Source organism: Girardinichthys multiradiatus, chromosome 8 (genome assembly GCF_021462225.1).
Source record: "Girardinichthys multiradiatus isolate DD_20200921_A chromosome 8, DD_fGirMul_XY1, whole genome shotgun sequence".
Classification (NCBI taxonomy): Eukaryota; Metazoa; Chordata; class Actinopteri; order Cyprinodontiformes; family Goodeidae; genus Girardinichthys; species Girardinichthys multiradiatus.
Window position 1 is genome coordinate 38,565,937 of NC_061801.1, and position 7,015 is coordinate 38,572,951.

The window sequence follows — 7,015 nt, forward strand, 5'->3', positions numbered from 1 at the left end:
GCTATTAGCCTGTTAGCCGCTAGCAAAGACAACCTTAAATCTGGGTTTTAAGATCAATACAAAGAAGATCAATACAAAGTAGTGCATAATTGTGAAAGTTATCAAAATGATTCTAAAAGTTCTGAAAAGTGAGTCAGTACTTTGCAGAACCACCTTTCACCGCAGTTACAGCTCCTTTAGGGTATGCCTCAGTCAGGTTGGATGGAGAGCGTCTCTGAACCTCAGTTTTCAAGCCTTACCACATATTCTCATTTAGATTTAGGCCTGAACTTTGACTGGACCATTCTAACACATTAATAAAGAACAACTCAGTTGATTGCGCTGGATGTTTTTAGGGGTGTCACAGTAAATGTGGCTAAAGACAAATGCATGTCACTTTTCAGACTTTTGTTAAAAATGATTAAAACCGTTAACCATTTTTCTTCTATTTTATTATGTGTCAGTTTAGGTCACATAGAGTCCCAATAAAATAAATTAATGCTTGTGGTTGTAACATAACACATGTTTAAAAAGCTTCAAATGATTTAAAAGGGGGCTGCACACTGGCATAGTTAGTAGCACAATTGCCTTGTAACAAGAAGGTCCTGGGATAGGTCTTTCTGCATGGAGTTTGAACGTTCTCCCTGTGCATGCGTGGGTTTTCTCCGGGTACTCTGGCTTCCTCCCACAGTCCAAAAACATGACTGTTAACCCGCCTCTCATCCGTAGACTGCTGGAGATGGCACCATCTGTCCCCCGACCCTGTATGGAAGAAGAGGTTATAGAAATAGATGGATGAATTTTAAAAGTTTGCAAGTTACTGAATTTCTGGGTGTCTTTCATTTTTTTCTTGGATGAAAATGCTGCCCTTCATTTTACAAGATAAGCTCTTCACCTCACCACACATGCAGATGCAGTTCTCCTACTTGCTGCCATTGTTATGCGGGCTCAGCACTGGTTGGAAACACAATTCTGTAGCTCACTCCTTAAGAGGAGAAAATCCTGGTTCCTGCAGTACACTCTATTGACATTTGAACCTTCTTCTCTGCAGCTAACCCTCTCACCCTGAAGATCTTGATCATCCAGTAGCTGTTCTTTCAGCTAAAATGTTCTTAACAGTCTCCGCTCAACCTAGGATGCCTGTTTCAGGCGGAAATTGCTCTAAAACCCCTCAGGGCTGAACAGGTTAAATGTTTTCTGCATGTTTGTGAGGCCATTTTCTGGCCTTTTGTGGTCATTTCTACGCAAACTGGTGGCTGCAAAGCTTAACCATTATTAATGCAGGAACATTATGTTTTCAGGCTAATTTGCCGCTCTGCTATAGCAGTCAGTCTGCTAATTGAACGGTGATTTCAGCTGGACTCTTTCACACCTATGATGTTAGTTGATTCATTTTTACAAAACATAAAAATACTCTAAAAGCAACATGAAATATTAAGCTCAAAAACCAAACCTGAAAAGTTTGGCAAAACTTTGAACAAACTTTTGGCCCCGACTGTAAATGATCCAAGCATCACGAAACCTGGAAGTGAATAAACAATTTCTAAACTGCAAATATTCCTGTGTGGAAAAACAGAGAAACTAATTTCATGTCCAGATCTCTGAAAGTTTCTTTTTTCTTTTCCCACAAACTTTTGGCTCCTGTTACTCATTCGAAAACAGAATTCAGCCTAGTTACTGTTTTTCCAGGGTCCAGTGTGTGGGTTCAAATGGCTCTTATCTCCTGGAACAAAGTTTCGACAGTCTCTGAATAGCAAATTGGGAAAAAGAAAAAGCCTTACGGGTTGTGCTATAATAAGCAAAGATATAACATGATCAACATGTGAGGCAACTAAATCATCTCCTCCTCCTTGCCTCTGCAGGAATCTTTGATTGAGATGTTTCATCTCATATGAAATAGTCTGTGAACAGCAGAATGAGGTTTATAAATCAGGAGTGTCAGAGGCGTTGAAACTTTGGGAGCTTAGCCCAGCCCAGAAAGAACTCAGTTTTTATTCAATAGCAACATCATTTTTAAGCTATTTATCATTAAATTATTACACAGGACATCGTGTTAATGCCTTCATGTAAATTATATTTACAACTTTTTTATGTGGTTATTTTTTATTGTTTGCAGCTGCAGAAAGGAAATTGGAAAGCTTCATTTTTTCAATTGACATTATATTTTTTTATTTAAAATGGCCCAAATCTGAATTTCTGCCTATTAAGTCTCATCTATTTATTCCATCTTTTTAGATCTTAGATCTTATTAAAGCGTTTCCGTCCTCAGCTTCTATGTTCCTCCTTTCTTTAGCTATAAAATGGATGCAGTGATAAAGTACATACATTCACAGGGCAAAGTACTCCCTCATGACAATATTTTACTGTGGTCAAGTAACCTAACATCCATGTGGAGAAGATGCAAACATGCAGAAAGATCCCAGGAACTCCAGGATGTGAACCCAGGACCTTCTGCTGCAGGCAAGGTGCTACCAACTGCATTACCCTGAAGCTATACATTTATTTATGTTGAGGTTTCACTAAAAACTTGAACACAGTTGAGCTCTAAATGTTTCATTTCTCATGTTTGCTGCCAGATCAGCTTAATTTCAGTTTTCAATTTCATTCAAATCTTCTCCGTTATTAAGTTAGACTTAATGTTTCTAAGGCCTGACTCTACTTTTGTTTTCCACTTGTCTACTTTGGTCATTTCCTGCAGAGTCTGGTGTCACAATCAGCTAATTCATTTCAGTTTTGTTTAATTCAGTTTATTTATAAATCTCTGATTCCCAGCAGAGACAAAAAGGTCAGATTCATATGTAGAAATAAATCAGACTGCAGAAGGAGATTTTATGAAAGGTAATTATAAGTTTTTAATACATTACCAGTTTCTCCTTTTTCTAAGAAAATATAATTTTAACTGTTTTTAACTTGATGACTTGCAGTTAGCAGCTCTGCTGGTTCCTGCAGCAACAGGAAGTATGCAGTCCGTCTGAAAACTAGACGGATAGAGTGATTTCAGCTGGACCATTCACTGCTTCACCCGTGCTGATGACATGGCCTGAAGTTAGCGGATCATATTGGTATAAATTGTAGCAAAAGTAGTTTGTGTAAACTTCTGAAGAGAATAAAACTAACTCTAATAATAATCTAAATGCACGGTAAGGAAGTGCCAGCTGTCCAAACTCTTCCTGCTGTCTTTTACTCCATCAGTGTTGCTCTGAACTCTGTGGAGTCTCAGCTGTGTTGCAGTAAAGAAAGAGAGAGATCAGCTCATCAGTGAAAACACATCAGCGTTTATTTACTCCTGCGAACCCACTCGCCAGAAGAAGCTTTGATATCCATTACCGTGTTATTCAGCAGTAATATCTCTGCCGGCATTACTGCTGCAATTATGAGTGTCATTCAAGCCCAGCTTTTAACATAATTGAGTCATAAGAAATTAGCATAAAGGCTAATTTGTTTGATCATGCGTGAATTTGGAGAATTAGGGAACTAAATGATGACGGCTGTGTGGCAGGTTTAAAAATGTGCTGCTTGGGGAAACGGTTTAAGGAGCTTCTGGGGAGAAGGGCAGCAATGCGCTCGCTGTTCATAATGTGTCCGTCATGGCTGAAAATCACCAACATACTGACAAAACCTGGTGAATCATGTCTCTGACATTCATGCTTTAACATCTCACTCCTCCCTACATCCCAGTGCTGGTTCTAAAACAGAACCAATGAGATTCTGTGGAGTCACAGCCAGACGGTTCATCTAAAGATCTCCTCTTTCAACAGGAAACAAATATATAACTTAGCTGGTTTCAGGATCATTCAGCCACATACGGTGATAAAAGCTTGAAGGAATATATTAAAGTGATTTGAAATGGACTTTAAAACTGAAAGCATAGAATTGAACATGGAACTCCATTTAAAATCAATGTATTCAGCTGGAGTCAACTGTGGTGAACTGGTATGTTTTTAACCGGACTAGAATGCAATGACTTCATCAGACTTCATTTAAATAACTTCAGTTGAACTGGTGCAGGGCTGCATAGTGGAGCAGTAGGTAGAACTTGTTGCAGCAAGAAGACCCTGGGTTTGAATCCCTGCTTAGAGCCTTTCTGTGTGGAGTTTGCACGTTCTCCATGTGCAGCGTCGATTCTTTCCGGCTTCCTCCCACAGTCCAAAAACATGACCGTTAGGTTAATTGGTCTCTGTAATTTGCCCTCAGGTGTGAGTGTATTCATGGTTGTTTGTCCTGTGTGTCTCCATGTTGCCCAGTGATGGACTTGCGACCTGTCCGGGTTGTCTGCCGCCTTTTGCCCAATCACTGCTGGATGCAGGTACCAGCCCCCATGCAGCCCTGCAAGTATAAACTGGTATAGACAATTAATGGATGGATGGTTTATAACCGTTGGACTGATCTGGACTGCACTGATATGGTTTGAACTGGAATGTACGAAAATGACTTTCAGTCTTTTTTCGTTGCATTTAATTGTAACTGAACTGAATTAGTCTAGATTTATTTTAAACAGGAATGCATTTATCTGGAATGAATTAAACTGGATTAAACTGATCTGTATGTAACTGGATTTTAGTCTCACCATATTGGATTCCATGTTCGAGCACGAAGTGGTTCATAAGCGTACTTGTCACCAGGCCACCTTGGGCCAAAGGTTGATTTTGCAATTGTATAATCAGACCTGCGGCATTATGTCAGCAAAGCTGTCAACCCATCACCACCTGGGGGATGCCTGTGGTTCTCTCCTGGACTTGTTGCCCCCAGGGATCCGATCTCAGATAAGCAGAAGGCAATAGATGGTGGAAGCTTAACATCAAAACCCTAATGAATAATTAAATCTCATATCATCATCGCCCATATTTAGCTTGTAGAAAAGGTATTCCTCATCGAACAGCATTGCAGTTGTAAATTCAAGAAGGGTTCCATTCATTGTGATCTTTCACCTTTCGGTATCATTCATCTTCGCAGATTTGATCGTTTCGTACTTTTTCTGGTACAAAGTCAAGCATTCAGCCGTGCAACCTTTCATTCCAACTATGTATCAGTCTGCTTCTTCCACTGAGATGTTTTTCACTGTTCTGACCACCAAGAATATAAGTTAGTTATTATTATTACTTTGGTTTGACCGCAGTCCTAATCTGTCATATCTTATAAGACTAAACTGGCCCAGAATCCAAACAAAAAGCTGTAAAATGAATGAGGTGCAGTCTTTCTTCCACACACCATGTTTGTCTTTTTAGGTCGAAAAGTTCAAGTTTAGTCTTACTGATCTTCAGTCTCCTATGTGGCTTTTAGGACCAGATTTGTGGAGTTGTCCAGTTACAGACTCTCCCACCTGAGCTGTGGATATATGCAGCTCCTTCAGAGCTACTATGGGTCTTTTAGCTTCTTCTCTGTTTACGGCTCTATTTGCCTGTGAGTTCAGGTGGACATCCATGTCTTGGTATTTTTGCACTCTTTCTATCCACAGATGATGGATTGAACAGAACTCTGTGAGATGTTCAAAGCTTTGGATATTGTTGTAGACCCTAACCCTGCTTTCAACTTCTCCACATCTTCCTCCCTGACCTGTCTGCTGCATTCCTTGGTCTTCGTGATGCTGTTAGTCCTCTTAAGTTCTCTAATAAATGTGTGAAGCCTTCAGAGAACAGATGGATTTATACTGAGGTTCAATTATCCACAGGTGGAATCTACCCCGAGTTCCTCTATCACTAGAATTCACTGACATCCTTTTACAAGGCTCTGTAATTTTCATTTGCTAAGCAGCTCTAAATAAATGCTAATATGCAACACAGAATCAGAATCAGAATCAGCTTTATTGCCAAGTTCGTGCATACAAACAAGGAATTTGACTCCGGTACACTTTGCTCTTTTGTTCTGTTTTTGTATTACAGAATATACAAATTTACAATTTACAATATACACATATCTAATAAAAAAGGTGCATTTGCAACATCTGTATGCTGTTGTTCTGTACTCTATTGAATGTTCATAAGAGAAACAGCCTGGGGGAAGAAATTGTCTCTGTGGCGGAAGACCTTCTTGTTCTTTTAATCCAGGAAGTGATCCAGATCCAGACTTACCTCCTGTTATAAAACCTTAAGAGTTCAGCTGCGTTGGAGCTCCTTCATCTCCGCTGAGCTTCTGTTTCTGTCTTGCTGCTGGGAGGCTTTGTGTCCTACACACTGATACTCAGAGGCAGTGAAGCGCGCAAATCCAATTTGCTCCGTGGAGCATTAGAGAATTGGTCTCCAGCATTAATTTCTTTCTGAAATGACTTCCAGTCTGCTCAGTTCTGCGTGCGCGATGGAACGGAAGGAGAGGAGGTAAAAAGAGGTAAGAAAACACAAAGGAGGAAACGGAAAACTACACATCATAGAAAGCAGGTATAAACAGACAGAATGAGCACAACATTTTAAACTGTCCATCAACCATCCATCAACCATCCAACCATCCATCCATCAACCATCCATCCATCCATCCATCCATCCATCAACCATCCATCCATCAACCATCCATCCATCAACCATCCATCCATCCATCAACCATCCATCCATCAACCATCCATCAACCATCCATCAACCATCCATCCATCCATCAACCATCCATCCATCCATCCATCCATCAACCATCCATCCATCAACCATCCATCCATCCATCAACCATCCATCCATCCATCCATCCATCAACCATCCATCCATCCATCCATCAACCATCCATCAACCATCCAACCATCCATCCATCAACCATCCATCCATCCATCCATCAACCATCCATCCATCCATCCATCAACCATCCATCCATCCATCCATCCATCAACCATCCATCCATCCATCCATCAACCATCCATCCATCAACCATCCATCCATCCATCAACCATCCATCCATCCATCAACCATCCATCCATCCATCCATCCATCCATCAACCATCCATCCATCAACCATCCATCCATCCATCAACCATCCATCCATCAACCATCCATCAACCATCCATCAACCATCCATCCATCCATCAACCATCCATCCATCCATCCATCCATCAACCATCCAT